Source organism: Lycorma delicatula, chromosome 4 (assembly GCF_047948215.1).
Source record: "Lycorma delicatula isolate Av1 chromosome 4, ASM4794821v1, whole genome shotgun sequence".
Lineage (NCBI taxonomy): Eukaryota > Metazoa > Arthropoda > Insecta > Hemiptera > Fulgoridae > Lycorma > Lycorma delicatula.
This window is the reverse complement of record NC_134458.1, coordinates 147,648,673-147,669,826: the sequence shown is the minus strand read 5'-3', so window position 1 is coordinate 147,669,826 and position 21,154 is coordinate 147,648,673. Positions and strand designations below refer to the sequence as shown.

Sequence of the window (21,154 nt, the reverse complement as noted above, 5' to 3'; positions counted from 1 at the left end):
TTGATCAAGTAATTTCTCAGAATTACCATATTTTACTATTTATGACATATTTATTAATATTATATTATGTTAACGTAGTTACATCTTGACATATTCCTTTTTGTTCTAACATTTTTTCACATTACTTTGTTGTAAAAATAAAATGTTACATTTTAACGTTTAGATAGTTTAAATTTGTAAATTGTTTGTTTTGAATACAAACAATAAACTTTGTTTTGCACTCACGTATTCACTTCAGTATAAATAAAACATAAACTTTGGTATGGTTATAGTACTCCTCATTTCCCCTAGTAAGCCTTGTAAGGGATGTTTTAAGAATGGTGTGCCATTTTCTGTTGTGATTTGTCATAAGGATAGCCATATAAAGTCAAAACAATAGGATTTATGAGAATCACCACATGTATCATGCAAAACCATTGCACCTCAGATGATGGGTGTGTGGTGTGTAATATCAAAAAACATCGGTCCTATTTTCTTTGTGTACACCGTTAATGCGTAACGATATCAGAATATTTTATTGCAGTTCATTGTACTTTTGGAAAATGAAGATTGATACTGTTTGTTTCTACATGAAGGCGCAACATTACCCTGCGCAAATTCAAGAACAACTTCCATTAACAAAACTTTGGTGATTGTATATATATTCTACCAAAATATCCAGATTTGACACTGCCAGATTTTTTTCTTTAGGGGTTATTTCAAAGAAAAAGTCTGTAAGAAACAACTGAAGCTCACTAGGTGAAAAAGCTGTATTGAATATTCCAGACACAAATTGAAAACTGCTGTAAGAAACACAGTGAAAAGGATGGAAATGTATATTTAGAAAGTTGGCAGACTTTTTCAATATTTAGTTTACAATTTAATATGTTGTAAGTAGGTGGTGGTTGTGGTTGGAAGAGGCCATACGAAGGCAAGATAGTAGGTTATGTAAATGTAAATTAAAGCAGTTATTGACAAATACTATTAAGGAGGGAAAGGTACTCACTAAGACCAGGATGGCTGTTCTCCGGGTGCGAGACATGGAGAGCGGCATACAGCCGGCTGAAGTCCAACAAGGGCTGTCTGAGGCCTGTGGTCAGGAAATGCCAGATCTTCAAGTGATCGTCAGACCTGGTTTCGGAGAAACTACAGTGGCGATGTGTCGACTTCCTGCGCCGATCGTCTTATCACTAGTGCGAAGAAGGGTCAATATAGGGCTCTTGTCATGCAGAGTAGATGTTTTAGATTACCTATGAAGTGTTATCGATGGTTGGAGTTTGACCATACAGCCAGAAACTGCAAAGTTGCTGGTAGGTTGGCTGCGTGCTTCTACTGCGGTGGTGAGGGGCACTGCGCTGCGGAGTGCAAGAGTACTGCAAAATGTGTCAGGTTTGGCTTAGAGGGACACTGTACTGGAGCAGCAGCATGCCATGAAGAGGCTAATACGAAGAGGTTTAGTAGAGATGTGGGTGTTGTGGATGTTAGAAGCTTTGTCCTGTTTTCTGCATGATTCTTGTGTGATGTTTTCGGTGATGTATTTGACGTGCTGTATGTGTTGTTTCCAGTGGTGTTGTTTTTGTGGTGTGTGACATCCTGTTGGTTTATTATGATTGTGTGTGCAGGCGATTTCCTCTTCTTCTGATGAAATGCTTTTATAAGCACTACCAGGAAGGTGGGAAGCCAGGGGTGGAGGTTTAGTCAGTTGTGCACAGGTATACATACACCCTTGGTTATAACTGGCAGAACCTGTTAGTGAGCCCGATACTGCTTAGGCGCCCGTAAATGGGGTTCCTCCACCTCAGGAATGGGGTAGTTATGATACTACATGTATAAAAAAAGGAACTATCCCAACATTTGTCAGCATGGATCAAGGGAAACCATGGTAAAACCTTGATTCATTTGATCTGAGGGGCACAATATACACAATTAATTATAACATATCACATCAGATGTGATAAAATCTCATATTAATCTTTTCAGTTAGAAACACATGAGGTAAAAATATACATGATCAATGTATACCATATATGTACACCGATGTAAATTATTGACAATTATGATCAATGATAACGTAATAGTAGATACTACTTAAAAACAATTTTCGGAATAATCAAGTAAATGTAATATATATATATATATATAAATAGAAAGGTAAAACTCAAGGCATAAACTTGCTATTTATATGTTTTTATTACATGTTATTTGGAATATCTTTTTCTTTTTATAACAAAACTTACTTTGCTGAATGTTTGTTTATGGAAACTATTTATAATTTATTCAAATATGTGCAATGATTTTAATAAATTTTCATAACCATTTTATGGTTTTTTCTTCTAACCTAAAATAATTAATTAATTATATTGCTGCATATAGTAGCTTGGAAATTTTAGGTAATGTAGACCAGCTTGAGGTTAGAGTAACGGTATATTTTATGTATATATTAAGGCCTGACGTGCTAAAACTGAAGCTAATGCACTGCAGTTGGGTTTGGTAAGATATTCAAAAATCAATGTCAGTTGGTATTTGGTCAAAATCAAACATCCAGTAATAAGAAAGAATTTTATTAAAATTAATAAGAAATCAAAGAAAAGGGAAAAAAGTAGATGACAGGAAAGAAATAATGTAATCTTTGAGGGACTTGTGAAACAAGCAGATAATCCCCCAAAAAGGAGTATTATTCCCTTCTATTAGAACCCATCCTCACCTAACTTTCACAGAAGTGTAGCGTTAACAAGCACGGGAGCAGCACGTTACTAGTCAATGTTTCTGTGTTTATCAGCTGATCAGTTCAAATATAAATGCAATTTTTTGTTCCCGAGCGTCTACGGTTGGTAGGAATGGGCCCGCGCTTCTAGTATGCCTGGGTGGGGTATTAGGAGTGGGGAGAGCCGACCATTCCACACTCCCAACCAGTGCAACAGGTGCACCCCTCCACTGCGCAATGCATAATTATAAAATTTCTTGCTCGTCAAGGAGTTCAAGCGATGAAAATTTTTCGGAGATTGACTGTTCAGTTCGAGGACCAAACATTGTCGTGTGTTTGCCCGGCATAAAGAGTTCAAGGAAGGAAGAGAAAGAGTGGAAAATCAAGAACATGATCGCCGCCCTTGGAGCAGCATTATAGATGAAAGCATTCACGTGGTTCGAGACATTCTTCAAGACGATCGACGGGTGAGAGTATCAGAAATTGTGAAAGAAGGTGATGCATTTTTTGGGATCATCACCTGCGACGAAACGTAGGTCTACCACTACATTCCCTAGTCGAAATAAGCTAGTATGGAGTGGCGGCGAAAAGGAAAGGGGCGACATCCCTTGTGAAAGCCAAGTCTCGACTGTCAGCCAGCAAGTTTCTTTCAACCTTTTTTTTGACCGGCGAGGTATCTTGCTCATAGATATTTTGCATGAGCGACGCACAATCAGTGCAGCTTAGTACTACGAGGTGAGTGCTGCATATTGCCGCAAAAGATGAGACCAACTGATTTGAGAGGCCATCTTCACCACGACAGTGCCAGGCCCCATACTGCAGCTCTCTAACGGTTTCAAAACTAGAAGAAATGCACTGGACTCAACTTGATTATCCTCCCTACAGCCCAGACCTATCGTCCTGCGATTTTCATTTGTGGGCCGCTTAAAGAAGCTGTAGGAGGGCAATGATTTGAAGATGACAAGGTCATGAAGGGATTCGTGTGCAATTGGCTCTTGACGCAGCCAGCTTCATTCTACGATGCTGCGATAAAAGACCTTCCTTCTCGTTGGGAAAAATGTATTTCTAAAGCAGGAAACCATGTAGAAAAATAAATTATATTTGCCTTTTATTTTTCAAGAAATAAATTTTAAAAAAAATAAAAAATAAAATCCCGTTTATATTTGATTTACCCTCGTATAATAAAACAGATTGTTTGTTTTCCTGGTAGTAGTATAGGTTTCTTTATAGAAAACCCCTAACTCATTCTCATAATTTTGTGGCATATTGAAATTATCAACTTAACTATTAACCATTAAACTAGTTCCTCCATTGAGAGTATAAGGGGTATTTTTCTGTTGTTGTATGTATTTATCTCATTTTTGAAACATTAAAAATTATTATTCTATATTTGCTTCTCTACTAGTTTTTAGTAAAACAGTTCTTAACAAAGAAATTCATATACCTTGCATATTAATAATAATAATTTTTATTTATTTAATACAGCAAAACAGCAGAAGCCATATGTGCTGTATTAATAATTATAAAACAGTGGCAAACAAAAGCATATAATGCTAGGGCCATAGGTCTGGGCTGTAGGGAGGATGATCAAGTTGATCATTAAAATAAAAAACAGTTAAATTTCTAACTGATTAGATAACAGTTGCTAACAACAGCAACAATAATAATGACTTTAGTCAATCTAAAATCATTTCCAGGTTAAACTTATAGAATCATCTTCAAATCCTGCATTTATTGTTTGAAAAACTGGAAGAAGTCAATCTCATTTTTCAGATATTCTGAAGTGACCATGCTGTGGAAGGCAGAAATATAATTTTTAGCTGCAGACTAAATGGAAAGAAATTTCTAACATTAGTTATTGGAGTTCTGATTGAGACACTGCCAGGAATAGTATTAAGGCCATGAATATTTTTATAAAAAAGAACAAAGTGAAAAAATTTCTTTTACTGTACAAGGATGGCAAATCCAACCGCTGACACGTATCAGAGATGCTTAATGTAAGAAATTATCCAGAACACTGTATCATTTCTGCAGTGTATGTTGTCTGTTCCAGGTGGTAGTGGAATATTCCAGTTGACTCCGAGTTAAAATTTGTTAAATGTCAGACAAGAGTTTGGATTTTGAAATGGTCTTGCAAGCCATTTAATCAGCCCAAGGTTGCGCTTCACCTTACTAACAATTTCATCCATATGACCTTTTAAATAAAGCTTGGTGTATAATAAGACTCCGAGATCATTTACTCTGTTCAATTCTATAGGCTCACCACCAATGGAGTAAACTTGATGAGAAAGATTGGTTTTTCTGGAGAATTGAACTTGAAGGATGTTATTCAAAGTTGAAGGCATTTTGTTAACCTATGCTCAGTTGTAAACAGCATTAATATTATTCTGTATCAGAAGATGGTTGTGCTCAGAAGAGACTGAATGATAAATCTTAGATCATTTGCATAAATTTCAATGACATCTTAGATAACCACCGACACATCATTCATAAAAATTAAAAAAAGCGACCCAAATTAGAGAGTCCTGAGGAACTTCAAAAGAAGCAACGAACTCATGAGAAGACGTCACACCTGCATAGTGAATAGAAAATCTTCCTTAAAGGTTTGAGGCAATCCAAAAAATCAGGCTTTCGCTTAAACCATAATGTCTCAGTTTACAAAGAAGTATATTAGGGCATCTTGTTGAACACCTTTTGGAAATCAAAGTAGGTAGCATCTACCTGACCTTGCCCCTCTAAAAATGAAGTCACCCCATGAAGTCAAGAAAGGGGTTGAGGTTAAATGTTGTCAAGCAGTTCTCCATAAATTCGTGTAGATGATTGGTGTAAGTGGTTGGATATGACAGTAAAAATGGAAACAGACTATTTTTTCTATGATTTTGGAAAAAAGAGCTTAATATGGAGATAGGACAAAAATTATTTATTATACATGGACCAGGTTTAGGAATAGGTATGACAGTTGCCTTCTTCCTAAGGGAAGAAAAAATACTGGATTGCAAACTCCAATTGCAAATGGAGTTAAGGGCAGGAGCGATCAACAGACTAACTCCTTTGATAATATGTGGATAATATATTCTCCAAAACCAAGTAAGTTTATCATTAAAATTAATCTCACAATAATGAGCCTGATATAGTTTATCTTGTCAGAGAGCAATTTTTACCTTTTACAAAGCTCACAAAGCATTGTAATCAGACAAAAGACCAGAGTGTTTATACCATCAATGAGCCTTGTTTTTCTTATTAATCAGTAAAATTAACAGAAATCAGCAGAAAACCAAGGAGAAAATCTGGAAGGATGACAGCAAACAAAAGGATACATATCCATCTATAGCATCAAAAATGACCTGATAAATTTATTGACAGCTTGATCAAGAGAACAACTCAGGAGAACTCCAGACAAATCAGTTTCTGCCACATCAGAATACAGGCCTAGAAAGTCACTCCTGCTAAAATTATGTTGGACATTGTTCACAGTAGTAAAGAAATTCAGATTTCTTAATAAAAGCAGAAAATGGAGGATGAAACTTATCAGGGTGAACTACACTTTTAGATGGAGCTGTTTCAACAAATGGTAAAATTGAGATTCAGTTGTTAGCTATCATGTCGAGCCATCTGAGATTCAAGATCAACAAAAGAGAGATTAAGGTATCGACGAGGTTAAATGTTAATCCAGCCCTTCGTTTTGCATATAAATAGATGTTGTGGAATACTAGTGTAGTAGATGCAAAATACTGTTGCATCACAGCAGGTTGAACAGCTGGAGAAAAATAATGGACACCAATTAGAAGGCTCTTCATTCCAGATGTTGGAAACTTAAGAAAGTTGTACTTGGAAACAATCTCAAGTGAAAGTTCTAGGTCAGTCCGCCGAACATACACAGTGACTAAATGGGATCCACTACCCGCTTACAGTCTGAAACTGCATAATCTCTATCCAAACGGTAGATCTTATATGATTCAGGGAAGAAATCTGCATCACAATGAATATCATTGAACCATGTCGTAAGGACATTGAACATTGAAGTCATATCTCGCTAGAGATACAAAAAGCTTGTCCGATATAGTTCTGAAGCCTCAAACATTTTGATATAATAGCATTAAACTAGTCTTATGATTCGATAAGAAAGCCATCCTTCTCTGGCCGGCAAACTATCATTTAAAACATTATTAAATGTATCAAAGATAGGGGCAGTAAGAATACCCTCAGCCCATAGATCCGGGTTATTAATCTTCATAAATTTCGAATCATTGACATAACATGGAATAAATTGTAAGTAGCAAATTTAGGTTTTAATTCAGTATATTTAAAAAAAGCTAAATTAAGATCTTTACACTAATTTTTTATATCAGCAGTAGTGATTGAAGGTTTGAACTGCTAACAGAACGAGCCCTCTTTTTGTTTTTAGTGTGTGCAGTAACCAAATCAGTATTTAATTCCAAACGGTCAAATTTAATATTTTTATTTTTGTTGGATATCAAATTACCGGGAGCGCAATCAAGACCACTAAGCTGAACTTTTTTACTGGGAAAATTCTTAACATTACACTTATCTGTGTTTCTCCTCAAATCCTCTTCTAGAGAAAATCGAGAACATGAAGTATGTTGGTAAAAAAAGAAAAGTGTTTTGAAGCATTATTTTTTAGCCTTCTATACAGTAATCCTTTGGTTTAATGCGATTTTGAATTTGCACGGTTGATTTTATAACACTGCCCCTTGACTTAACGCGGATCTGGTTTTGAATTAACGCAATCAGAATTACTGTACATAAGGTGTAAAATAATATTCGTGAAAGGATTCTTAAAAAGGATTTTCGGTAAACAATTTACACGGACTTATACGTGCAATATGACATATATGACTTATACATGCACTACACGGACGTGTAATGCGATAAACAATGAAACAGGTTTTCCCTTTCAATAATAGCATACGGAAGTATATTAGGTTGGTAACACTTAAGTGTTTGGTATATAGACATTTTAATGATCACAGTCAATTAGCTGTTCAGAGAATATGTTGAGTTGCCTTATTCTATCTTAGTTATATTACCGTGTAGTATATAAGTATTCTGATCGATCTGTGTTCAGGGCGTAATGCAAAGGCTACACTACATGCAATATTGTAATTTATTGTGCGAGATATTTTAGAATTTTATTGTGAATTATTTACGTATTATCTTTTTATTTTTCGTGTTTTTAACTATGTCTGACCTTATACTATGGGAAAGAAAAGGAAAACTAACACTCTTGAGGCAAAGTTGGAGATGATAAAAAACATCATGATGTTTTACGTAACATTGATATCGCAAATTATGTTGGCCTTGTCGAATCAACAATTCGTTCAATAATAATAAGGATAATTAAAATAAGGATACAATTATGATTTCTGGAAAAAATGCTAGTCCTCTTCAGACTTCACGAATGTCTTATTTATGATCTCCTTTAAAAAATAGTTGAACTTGAAAAACTATTGAATATTTTCATAGAAGATTGTACTCAACGTCGTATTCCCATGATTCGTGAAAGAGCGTTAAGTTTGCATGAACTATTAAGACTTAAATACAATGCTGAAGATATCAACCCATTCAATGCAAGCACAGGATGGTTTGAAAATTTAAAAAAACTTTCAAACCTGCATAAAATTTTGATCCAAGGTGGAGCAGCCAGTGCAAATGAAGAAGTCGAAAAACTGAAAAAGATTTACAAATTATCATGAAAGAAGGAGGATACACGTCACAGCTACTATTTAATGTTGGCGAAACGGCAATTTTTTGGAAAAAGATGTCTAAACGTACTTTTATCGCAAAATAAGAACGCCATATGCCCGATTTTAAATTATCTAAAGATCGATTCACACTTTTACTTGGAGGAAAAGCGAAGGGTAACTCTAAACTAAAACCGTTGCTTGTATATCACTTAGAAAATCCCCATGATTTTAAAGGAATTAACAAACAATCTGTACCCGTGTATTGGACATCCAACCAAAAAGCATGGGTAACGAGGCGCATTTTTTTTTTTTTGACCTATTTAAGAATTGTTTTAGTCTGCAACTCAAAGATTTTTGTACAGGAAAAAATATCGCACACAAAGTCGTTCTATTGCTCGATTACGCTCCTGAATATCCAAGCTCCGAGGAATTGGAAGCAATTAATTCACATGTAAAAGTAGTTTATATGCCTGCAAATACATCACAAGCCATTTAGTCAAGAACTGATAGCCAGCCACATTCAAGGCTTACTATCTTAAAAAAAAAAAAAAATTTCTGAGGTGGTTTCTGCGACTAACAGTTCAAGCAATGAGATCTGTAATTTTCGAACGTTCTGGAAAAAATATATAACATCCTTCTTTCTGTACGGAATGTTGACGAAGCTTTGAAAGAAATCGAAGAGAGTATTATGTGTGGAGTATGTTACAAGCTGTATCAAGATCAAACTGCATTCGATGGACAAGAAATTACAGGTACTATTAAAAATGAAGATGTGCAACTTGCCAGCAGTATAGGGGTGGAAGTTAATGCTGAAGATATAAATGAACTAGTGGAAGAAGATAAACAACTTTTAGGAAATGAAGACTTGTTAGCACTAGCCGAGTTGCCAAATGAGCTACTAGATGACAATTCGGGTAGCAGGGCCATCAAAAATCGACAATGGTGAACCTTCAACCTCATCCTCCATTTCACAGCCACAATTAACAGTAAAAGGATTACAGGAGGAATTATGATTCATCGAAAAAATTTGTAATTATGTAACTGAAAATGATCCTGATCGAGAACGAATTACGAAAGTTGTAAATGGACTTAGGTAATACGATATGCTACAAGATGGTGCTAGATCAGTTGCAACTATCAATAAAGCAGAGTAAACTGAACACAGTTATTTTAAGAAACCAAAGCTGAACTAAATCACAAGTTTTTTTTTTAATATTCCTTATTGTATTTAGGCCTATGTACGTTTATTGTAAGGTAACTATTTTTTTAATAATACTGTACTGTAATATGATTTTTCTTTTGTAGTTTATTATTCTTATATTTTTTACTTTGTTTCTACAATACTGTACTGTATGTAATCATATTTATTGTATTGAATTCGATTTATATTCTATTAAATAAAGCATGTTTAGTCAAATCGTCTAAAACTTCTGCGTCTTTTGCCTGCGAAAAGAATTACGAATATAGCCTACTAAATATGTACACGTCCAGATACTATACTGTACTTTACACCTTTTTTGAGAAAACAGTTTTGATTTACGCAACAATTTTCTGGAATGAATTAATCGCGTAAATCAAAGGATTCCTGTATACTGGAATTATATTTTACTATAAGATAATTAGATTTTAGTTGTTTGGTTTAATGAATAACATATCCAGACTGCTTGGTGTGAAATTGAACAGGTCATTGCTTACCTATATTTGGATTACAGTTCTTCAGTATAAGTATTATCACAATTGTATAATCCTTTGGTAGCTGTTCATCTGTCTTTTACTTTCATGAATACATTTCTGTATCTCCATCCTTAATCATCTGTATGTTGAATCATAATGTTATGGTTTATGAAAGGCGGAAGAGTTTTAAGAGACAAATGTCCTTAAATGATCCTGAAATATGACAGTATTATTTTATTTATAATGTAACTGTAGATGTAATTCATCTAACTTTTATTTACTACAGGGTGATTTTTAGTCCTGTTACCCAATTGTTAATGTCTCGTAATTTTTTTCTAAGAAAGGGTCATGCCACAGTCACCTGGACGCAAACTGATGGTCTGGGATAGGTTTGGTATACTGCTGATTGATTTCATGCCATGTGGAACGACTATAAATGCAGAAATCTACTGCAAATCTCTACGTAAGTTACGGCGCGCCATTCACAATCAGCGACGTGGGCGCCTGACCGACGGCGTTGCCCTGCTGCACGATAATGTACGTCCACATGTTGCGGGTCCGACACGTGATTTACAGAGAACATTTGGGTGGGAAATTTATGAGTACCCACCATATAGTCCAGACTTAGCTCCTTCTGAATATCATTTGTTTGGGAAATTGAAAGAATTTTTGAGCGGTAAGCAATTCGCGAGGGACGAAGTTGGTAGCGCTACTCAACCGGTATAGATACGGCAGTGTGAGTTGATTCTCCTTGAGATATGTAAAGTTTTGTGCCTTTTCCGGTCCTGTTACGAACAGAATGTCTTTTACCATAGAACGAGTTTTCATTCTTGAACAATATTTTGCTACGAAATCGTACGCGAGTGTAAAAGAATCATTTCAAATTAAATTTGTTGGTGTTCCTCCGCCAGAAAAAATGTCAATTTCTAGGCTAGCAAACCGATTTCGAGAGACAGGTAGTGTTTGCGACAGAAAACGTAGTGATCGACCAACTCGCTTGACAGATGACGTTTTAGAGAACTTGTGAAAACAAGATTGCTCAATTCTCCACGGAAAAGTTTACGAAAACTTTCCACGCGAGTTAGTTTGTCATATTCGAGTGTTCAGAAAGCTGCTAAAAAATTGAAATTGTATCCGTATCGTGTACGATTAGTCCAAGAGCTTCAGCCTCCAGATTTAAACAAGCGATTGCAATATTGCCGTTGGTTTAGGTTTCTCGTAAACGATAACGGAATCGAATTTTTAAACACAGTGTTCTTTAGTGATGAAGCTTGGATCCATCTCGATGGTTATGTGAACAGTCGAATTTGGGCGGTTGAAAATCCTAACGCTTTACAAGACAAATCTTTCCATCCTGAAAAAATTGGTGTGAGGTGTGCGATATCTCGTCATCGTAGAGTCGGACCCGTATTCTTCGAACAGACAGTAAATGGTGAAGTATACAGGAATATTGTGCGCCAATTTGTATCCCTCCTGTTACCTCAAGAACGGTATTGCTGGTTTTAGCAAGACGCCGCTACATGCCACACGTCTCGAGAAACCATGCATTTTCTGCGAGAGTTTTTTGATGATCGAATAATTAGCAAGGGCTTATGGCCTCCAAGGTCCCCAGATTTCACATCTCCTGACTACTTTTTGTGAGGCTATATTAGCCTTCAAAAACAATCCTCACACTATTGATGAACTTTAAGTCAATATTACAGACTTAATCAGAAATATTTCCAATTGAACTCTTAAAAAGGTTTCTGCTAATATGTTGAAAAGATCCGTGCGTGTGTAACCGCAAGGGGTGGGGATTTTGAGCATATTCTTTAACAATTATGTAATAGCTTTTTATTAAATCTCTTTTGTAAGTAACAAATACATTATTTTATTCCACCTAAATTTCCCTTTCTTAAATTACATTTAAAATTGGGTACAGGACTAAAAAATCACTTTTTAACTACAAGGGAGATCTCTAAAGTAAAGATCGCTGGGAAGTTTGTCTCTTTAAGTTTGGCGAACCTATGTCATTCATGGCCACGCTAGTAATGCACACTCTGCATTTTCTGTAAGTTGTCGCGTTGTACTGTCTTTGATTACGTGTGAGTTGTTACGTTATAAAATGAATAGGAAAATCGATGTTGCCGCGAATTGTGAAATACGTGGTCATACGTTTTTTAAACCATCAAAACGTTAAGCTGGCTAAAATTCATAGGAAGTTGGTTGCTGTGTACGGTGATAATATGACAAAAAAGAAGCGTCCGAAAATGGTGTGAAAGGTTTAGAAATAATAGAATTAATGTGCATGATAGAGAACCTTTACTTCTCCAACCTCACCTAATTCAATCTGCGCAATGTAAGCACCCTGAGCATTCAACTGTCCGAAATTAACCATGACCATCTCGACAGCTCTTAAGTAAGACGCACAGTCCTTACTGTCCGAAGAGTACTTAGTCCCTTTGCACAGTTTCTTATAATTGACAATTCGATCCCTCATTCTTCTTGGGACAGCCGTCTCATTTGTGCCCTCTCTCCACAAAGAGCACACAGCGACGGAAACTTGCTAGCTCTGCAGTGTCTTTCCATTTCCAGTGTTTTCCCCGCAGCAGGTCAGTCAGCGGCGCAGAAAGTTGTGAAAATCTTTCTATATATTTTCGCAGCCAGTTATAAGTGCCGAAAAACTTCTGCAGGTCTTTTCTTGACCCGGGAATCTTGTGATGGTCCGTAGGTGTTGCTTCTCCGGAATATTACCCGTGGGTATATTTTATGGCCCAAAAATGATACCTCTTCTCCGCCAAATTAGCATTTCTCCAAAGAGCATGTCAGATAGTAAAGTTGTAGGCGTTCCAGCACCAAATCTAGGGGGCGTAAGTGTTCTTCCCAGCTACTGCTGTAAACAATGACGTCCAGGTAGACCAGTCAGCACTGGCGGAGGAGGCCAGTGAGAACGTTCTTCATAAGATGCTGGAATATGCTGGGTGCATTTTTCGAGCCAAACGGCATTATTCGGAACTGGTATCGGCCGCCATCTGGAACTGAAAAGGCTGTAAACCGTTTGATTCTTCCAGGGGTGTCTGCCAATAGCCACTTTTAAGGTCGATTGTCGAGAAGACGCGAGCGCTTCCCAAGTCTAATAGTTTCATAGATCAGTAGCAGTAGTGAATCTACATCTTCAGTGATTTCGTTCAGTCGGTGAAAGCCTTCACAAAAACGTAGTGAAGATTTCTTCTTTTTAACAATGACCACCGGAGGGAAACGGCCGGCTTCCTTCCCGAAGTTGAATCTCATGTACTGTTGACCGTGTCGGTTGCAAGGGAATGCTGGAAAATACTCCTGGTGTCGCTTCAACACCGTCTTCAGTCTTGTCTTCACCTCATAAGGTGTGCTGCTCCAGCAGTACTGGTAGAAAGGTAACTTCACTACCTGGAGTTAGTCGGTGAATGAGTTTCCTCTTCTGCAACAGGAAAAACTCCACTGGTTCATTAGCCACTTGCGTTCGTCCATAAAGTTGGAACCACAGCTTGGCAGTTGTTTGAGGGTGGTTATATTGATGCCGAAATCGGTCGATGAACTCGGGCCAATCGAGTTGTAGGTCTTTGTATTGTCTGCCACAAGATAGAGCATCTCCTTTCAGCTGCCCTTCGGCGTATTCCGCTCATTGCTCCACAGGCATTCTCTTTTCTTGTAGTTGAGTTTGTAGATGAGAGAGGATCAGTTTTGGATCGTCATGTGGCAGGCCGCTGAAGGTTGCCGTTATCACTGACAGAAATGATGCACGGATGCCCGCAATCAGGTAGTAATGTTGTTGGGCCCCTTGTGTGTTTGTCGGCTAACATGTGGTCGACAAAGACGTGACTAGATCCAGTCTTTTCGTCCAGACGATCTTCGCGCCACATTGGACGTCTCTGTCGCCGATTGGCTTCGACGGCTCGTGGCACCTTAAAACCTTATGGCACCGTGACTGGCACGGTGCCATATAACCGTGGCACGGTTATAAAACCGTGGCACCTTATGGCAGGACTGAAAATGGCCGAGGTTTTTGTAGTAATGCTCTCTGAAAAGGGCCATTTGTGTGTTTTGGGAAGTAGCCCTGAGAAGGGCTGTTGGATCCGGAAGCTGGTCTTCGGCGATATCGGTCCGTTTATAGTCGGGAGGTTGCGGCTCGCCCGTTTAAATCGGACCGAGCTTCGCCTCAGCGGCAGTTGGGTCCCCACTACAACGTGGCAGTCGTGCCCAGCAGTAGCAATCGGCGTCGGTCGTCTTCCCCTGGCTCGGCCGAGGCGGTTCTCCTCGTGCGATCCCACTCTGGGCCGGCTTCTGCTGATGGGCTCGCCGGCCAGGGCGCTTAAAGTCCGAGAAGGTAGCATGCATACCCAGCAGTTCTCTCGGCGGCCCGGCTAGGCTTGCTGCTCCGGCGGAGATGTTGGCAACCGCCGGGAGATCCCACGTTAGACCGGCGAGAGAATTTCTTCACCATTCTGTGAATGGTGAACCTCAACACCGCTGTGGTGGGAGAGTTGGTCAGCTAGCTTGTTGGGGAGTGGCACTTGTGCAGGTTTGTAGGCATACTGTATTCCCGTTGACTAGTATTGTACTTGCCGATATGAAGCTTCGCATGTATATGGCAACAATATATAATTAGATATTAAGCGATACATAATAAATTTGAATATGTATTAAAATCATTGATTATATTTGATAGGAAATATATGGGTGGTACAGTCTTAATAACTAATAAATCTCTCTTATTCCCCCATATATTTGTTAAAAATGTGGCCATTGTTCAGTTACTGTGTACTTCAGGGTAAAGGTGGATTGAATTGTATTGTATTGTATTGTATTATATATTGTATAGTGTCTCAAATGCAGTTACAGACTGGTCAGTCTGTAACTGCAAAGCTAAATCATGCAACAAGTATAAATGAGCATGTTGCAACATGAATTTTTGTGACTGGAAATTACTTCAAGCATCGGTTATAACATAACACTGCAATTGAATGGTTCAAACAAGTCTATTTCAACTATAATAATAAGTATAAAAATATTACTGTGTCAAGAAGACAAGAAACCCCCTTGGAGCAATTATTTAGTGAGTCAAAATGGTATTGCTTTTAACAGTTGTTTCATGATTTTTGAGAGGTTATAACTTTTTTATTAGTACTGCTACACAAGAAACTTTTTTATTTGACATAAAAATTACAAAAACACTAAGTTTGTAAATTTGAGATTTTTATATCCAGCCCCATCAGAATTGTTTGAAGCCAAAGTTTGAATTAAAAAAAAAAAAATAGTTTCTAAAAATTCATAAATTTAGGGGTAAGTATATCGCCATTAATATTATTTATGGTAAAACTACTAACATATACCTACATACAAAATAATAATTCAAATTTTTATGCCATCCCTGCCTCTTGAAAAAAATTACCAAAAGTGAAATTTCACCGTTTTTCGTGTTCAACTTTCTTGGTAATTTTCTCATAGAAAGAAGAGAGATAGGTAAATAAACTGTGGATCAATCTTTTACTGTGACAAAATATTATTAAATTGCTTTTGTTTCATCCTTCCAGGACCTTTTTAGTTACGATTTTTTTCTGTAAACCCTTACAATCACAAAAATAGGTGTGTGCACTGTAACAAAAATGGCTGCCACAGGTAAACTGCTTAAATAAAAAAAAATAGTTTTAAGGTCCTGAGACATGTAAAAAACAAATGGGTAAATTTCAGTTTTTTTTTTTTTAAGTGACCCGTGGGTCACTTCAAATGGATTGACCCCTAATGAGGATTTCAGTGGTTACATTTTTGCGTAACTAGTTTTTATCCTGTTTTCACATATCCAATACTATTTTTGTAGTATTGAGACTTCATTTTTACATGTAGAGGTACCAGCACTGAACTATCTGATTTCAGTATGACTCAGATGTATGATTTTGTTTATTTAATGTAAATTTAATATATGATTCAATGAATACAAACAGGTTTATTTTCATTTTTATTTATATTTAGTTTTTATAGTTGTGTAATTTTTCTTTTGAAGACTATTAAACTGAATTGACAATTCTGATACTTACATTTGAGCTACGTAATATTATAAACAAATCAAATTCCTGCTGATAAAGAACATAGTACATTTAAAACATTGGAATCTATAAACCCTTCACAAAATTACAAAATCCATGTGGAGTACTAAATAAGAGTGAATTTTTCACTTAAAACTAATTTAAGAAAATCCATAAATATGTGTACAACAATCTTTTCCAAAATTATAGAAAAAAATTATTGTTTCTAATCTTTATTTTTATTAAAGAGAGAAAACTGTAGTATAAAATGAAACATAATCTGAGTTCAGAGGGGTTATTGTTGATTAGAATTCATTGTATAGATATGTCTTATTACATAATAAAGTTACAGTAATCTTTAAGTGGATGTTTTTTTTAATTTTTAAAGATCAATATTCACTGGTGTAGTAAATCTTTAAATCAACATTGATTGTTATAATTAAGAGACATCAGCTCAAGCTATGTTATTATATAAAGACAAAGAGGATTTTTGGTTTGTTTGGGATAAACAAAAAAAAAACTACTCTTATCAATCGCAATCAAATTTTTACCCATGTTTCTTGGCATAACTGAGAAGGTTTTTAGATATTTCATTTTGATAAATCTCAAAGAACCAACCGATCGATTGCTTTCAGATTTTCAGGATACATTTGTATTATACCTTGGAAGGTTTTAAGCCACAAACGAGGCCCTAGCTCCTCCCTTGAAGGTTAAAATATTAAAAGTACTCTCACTTAAATTAAAAATGTTTATTAAGGAAAAAAGATTAATCCTTCTACTTCATTATATTCCTGCCTCCATGGCAAAGAAGAAATAAGTTGTGAATTTTTTGTCATCAAAGGTGTGTGTACTTCTACCATAGCTACTATTATTCTAGCCCACGAGGTTGGTCTAGTGGTTAACTCATCACAATTCAGCTGATTTTGAAGTCGAGAGTTGTTAGGTACAAATCCTAGTAAAGGCAGTTACTTTTATATGGATTTGAATACTAGATCATGATACCAGTGTTCTTCGGTGGTTGGGTTTCAATTAACCACACATTTCAGGAATGGTCAACCTGAGACTGTACAAGACTACACCTCATTTACATTTATACATATCAACCTCATTCATCTTCTGAAGTAATACCTTACGGTGGTTCTGGAGGATAAACAGAGAAAGAGAAAGCTACTATTATTCTGTCTTTTAATTTAGTTTCTTTTTCAGGTTTCTATAAAGCCTTGATACTTTAATTGTTATTTATCAGTATTCTCAATCATAAGGATAACGAACAGTGCAGGGGTCCAGGGAGCAGAGCCCTCTGGGTAGACAGTAATGATGACCGAATCCAAGCTCAGCAGGTGTCCAAGGCATCATCTCCTGCAACACTGGAATGGCGAGCTGTGGCCCTGGGGTAGGCCCCAAGGAGCCCCTTTGTTTGCTTCGGGGTTCACCTGGGCCCTGAGGGTCCAGATTCTGGCTAGACAGGCTGGCTGGTATAAAGTATAAAGTTTCCTCCAATCAGTATTTCTGAGATAGCACTTAATAATGTAAATCATTTTTATCTAAAGAAAGGAATTTTTTGTATTTCTTGGTACTGTTAAAAAAACATATATATATTTAAAAAAGAATAAATATCACAATCTGTACATTATGTTAAAGTATTAAAATAATATGAATAATTTTAAAATGATGTAGTTCTTAGAATTGTGAAGAAATTATTATCTCTCAATAAATTAGTAGAAATTAATTGTTGATGCCTTAAATTAAAGCAAAAATCTTGTATTCATCTGATACATTTAAAAAAAAAATCTATCATTGTACCTATCGGACAAATATTTTATGTGAAATTCAAGAACAAAGCTTTTTAATTTGACTGGATGGTTCTGAAAAAAAATTACTAAATGCTTGAATAATAAGTTCTTGTGAAACTGATTTTTTCATTTTTTTTCTAAACTGGAACTTATGTTCCAGTTAATGTTTGCAGTTAACTTTTTATCTTTGATCCTGGTAGGTGTATTGACATAACCAATGAATGGTTGTCTTACGCACGTCACCATAAATAAAAACTACCTTAAAACCCTTTTATCATTTTAAGTAATTGTAGAAAATAAGGTTAATACTATAAAATCAGCTTAGTCACATATAGATTTTGTTTAATCCTTTCATTGTGCTCATTTATGATTGTGATTTCACTTTGTGTTCTGTATATTTAATAAAACTGAGTTTCTGTGAACTGGTTAGTTAACATATGCAATGATACGGTGTCTTCATGTACAATTGCTATCCCTAAGTTCTAGTGTTTCCTGGTGAAAAACCTGGACAATATGAAATAGCCATAACAATAAGCTTGAGCTAACAATAGCTTGAATAGCCATATTTGAGCTACCTTTTTTGAGTATATAACTGCTCACTTCCATTTTATCCTCTCATTCTCTCTCCAGAATACTTTGGTGAGTTTCTTTATTTATGAACAGTTCTTTTTATGCAAACAGCTGCTCTTTGACCTAGATAATTTTGATTAGGTAGTCACATTGCTCATGTAAAAACAAAGCTGCGAGATTCCTCCACTTACTCCTAATATTTAACCTTGTCTGGTGGGGTGGGGGGGGGGGTATTCCTAGTCCTCCTTGCACGTATTATACCAAAGCCAGTTCCAACAATCTGGTAGTAAATAATCTATATTCCCATTTATTGTATACCTTCATTATGCCACAGGAATATACTGGCCTGGCTCTGTGGTATGTAAGTGTAGAAAAACACAATTCTCCATGTTAATTTAGGCAAAGGTATCCTACTCTTAGTTTATTTAAGTAAAAATTAAACTGTTTTTGCACCAGTTAGGAACGAGCGGAAAGAAATTCTTAAAACTGTTCGAATTGTGCATCATGTTAATGTTATTCATATTATCACGTCTACATTTTTAGGATATAGGTGTTAACCTAGAAGTAAAATTAATAAAAATTTTGAGTTTTGGAAATTTTTTTCGAATATTTTTCTTTATTATAGCAGAGCTACTTATATGTTTATTCCTTTTTACAGAGATGTATTCACCTCATGGGTAGCATCAAACCAAACTGCCGCTCAGAGCTTTTCGACTGTGAAGTAGGAATGGCCAACATCATATTGTATTTATTGGACCCACGGGCCTTTTGTAAATATCGTACAATCAATCACTTTTTGTGATTTCCGGACCTTCCCTCGCATATAAATATAAATAAAAGTATATAAATATTATATATGTTTAATTTTATTATTAATTTTCTTGCTTTTATTATGATTATTATTAGTTTTTTTAATTATATTATTTTTTACCTATTCATTGTGTGTTTTTATTATTATTAATTTTTTTTTATTACGATGAAAGGTCTGATTATTATTATTATTCTTTATTATACATAAACCAGTTTTATGTAATTGGGCTAATAATATATGTAAAAGTGAATAAATAATTTATGTACAGTATATTAAAACGCCCATTGTTGCATGTTTAAATCTTTTTTCAAATGGACATATTGATTATTATTACATTATATTTAATTAAAACATAGTTAGAATTAGTTGTTAGTTATTTTCTTAAAAAGAATTTGAAAGTGTATGAAAGTGATGATACAGAGAGTGAGTGCAAGTATAAACAAGAGAAAAATAAATCGTTTATATAAATATATTTTAAAAACGTGATGAAGAATTAGTAACTACGTGCTCATGTTATTAAGTTATTTTTAATTGTTTATGTAAAATAAATTTTGTAATTAATAGTTTATATATATAATACACACACACATGATATATATATATATATATCAAGTATTTAATTAATTGTTATTGATTAATTAATTTTGTTACAGTTCATGAGATTTTTTTTATAAGAAAAAAATTGTTTTCATTTTTTAAATGCAATTTATTATTGAAATTGAATGTAGCAATAACATTGTAATATATTATTATTAGATAATAATTTTGATTTCATTATATGTATAAATGTATTGTTTTTCTTTTTTTTTTTTTGTTACATTGTTGAATTTCAAATGTGATTTAGAAAAAATCTTATGAACTGTGATTATTGTATAGATTCTTTTAGGTGTAGGTTACAATTAAATTATGCTGTACATTTTTTTTGGGGGATATGGAGACTTGGGATAAATGTACAGATTTTTCTTTTTTTTTGTGAATAAATTGGAAATGTGTTATTTAAATAATAAAAAAAAACTTCTAAGGTACAAACTCAAAATATTTTTTTTTTAGATTAAAAACATTTTGTTGTTACCTTCATGTTGTTAATCTATTATTATGATATATTTATGATACATTTTTTATTAATTGTATATTAATTATAGCTTTTTGTTTGTTTTGTTTTTATTTTCTCTTTTTTTAATTATATATTTTTTGTAGTAGTTATATCTTGTAATTTTATGACAGTTTAAATAATTATAATGTGTGTTTAGATAATTTGTCAAAAAAATTATTTCTGAGTTTATCCAAGTTACGCACCATAGTCTGAATATTATCTTACTTGATAATATAGCTCTTGAGTATTGTTAAGTTTTACTTAAATTGGTATTCTTTCATGTAGTTCCTTTAAGTTTTTAATCCATAAAAATTTTTATTATTAATTAAATTTATTGGCTAAATAAGAATTATTGGTTGGTTGTTACATTATGTTTGGTCAAGATGAAAGATCTATAAATCATTTCTCTCTGCATTTCAGGCATTTTGTCCTCATTCATTTGTACAAATGTTTTTTCACGGTTAGTTTTAGTAAAATTCATTGTATTTAAGGGTTTCATGGTCATTTATAGATTAAATTATCTTCATTTGTGTAACTACAAAGTTTCTGAATTTGTCTGTTAATTCAGTGCTTTTTTAATATCTTTAATCAAGATAGAGTAGACTAAACTACAACCCATTGCATTTATTTTATATTTAGAATTGATCGATGTAAGTTAAAGCAGTGTAATATTTATGATCCCATTTTTCAGCTGCTGTTTATGTTTAGTTCTGATAACATCATGGCCTGGGTGAACTATTACAGCAATATCTACACTGGCAGTTCATGTACAGGGGGTATGAACTAA

At 34.9% G+C, this 21,154-nt stretch overlaps 1 protein-coding gene across 4 annotated transcripts in view; it reads left to right on the top strand.

The window, feature by feature from the left end:
- LOC142323942 (uncharacterized) overlaps positions 1–21,154 on the top strand; it is a 43,534-nt gene that overhangs the window by 2,295 nt on the left and 20,085 nt on the right. For 2 of the 4 annotated variants that reach the window (XM_075364335.1, XM_075364336.1), the window contains exon 2: positions 19,122–19,302. The exons of 1 other annotated variant lie outside the window; for it this stretch is intronic. The gene's annotated coding sequence lies outside the window, so the exon portion shown is untranslated. Of the gene's footprint in view, positions 1–7,147; positions 7,280–19,121; positions 19,303–21,154 lie in introns of those variants that run through there. One more of the 4 variants, XM_075364337.1, reaches the window with a different exon arrangement.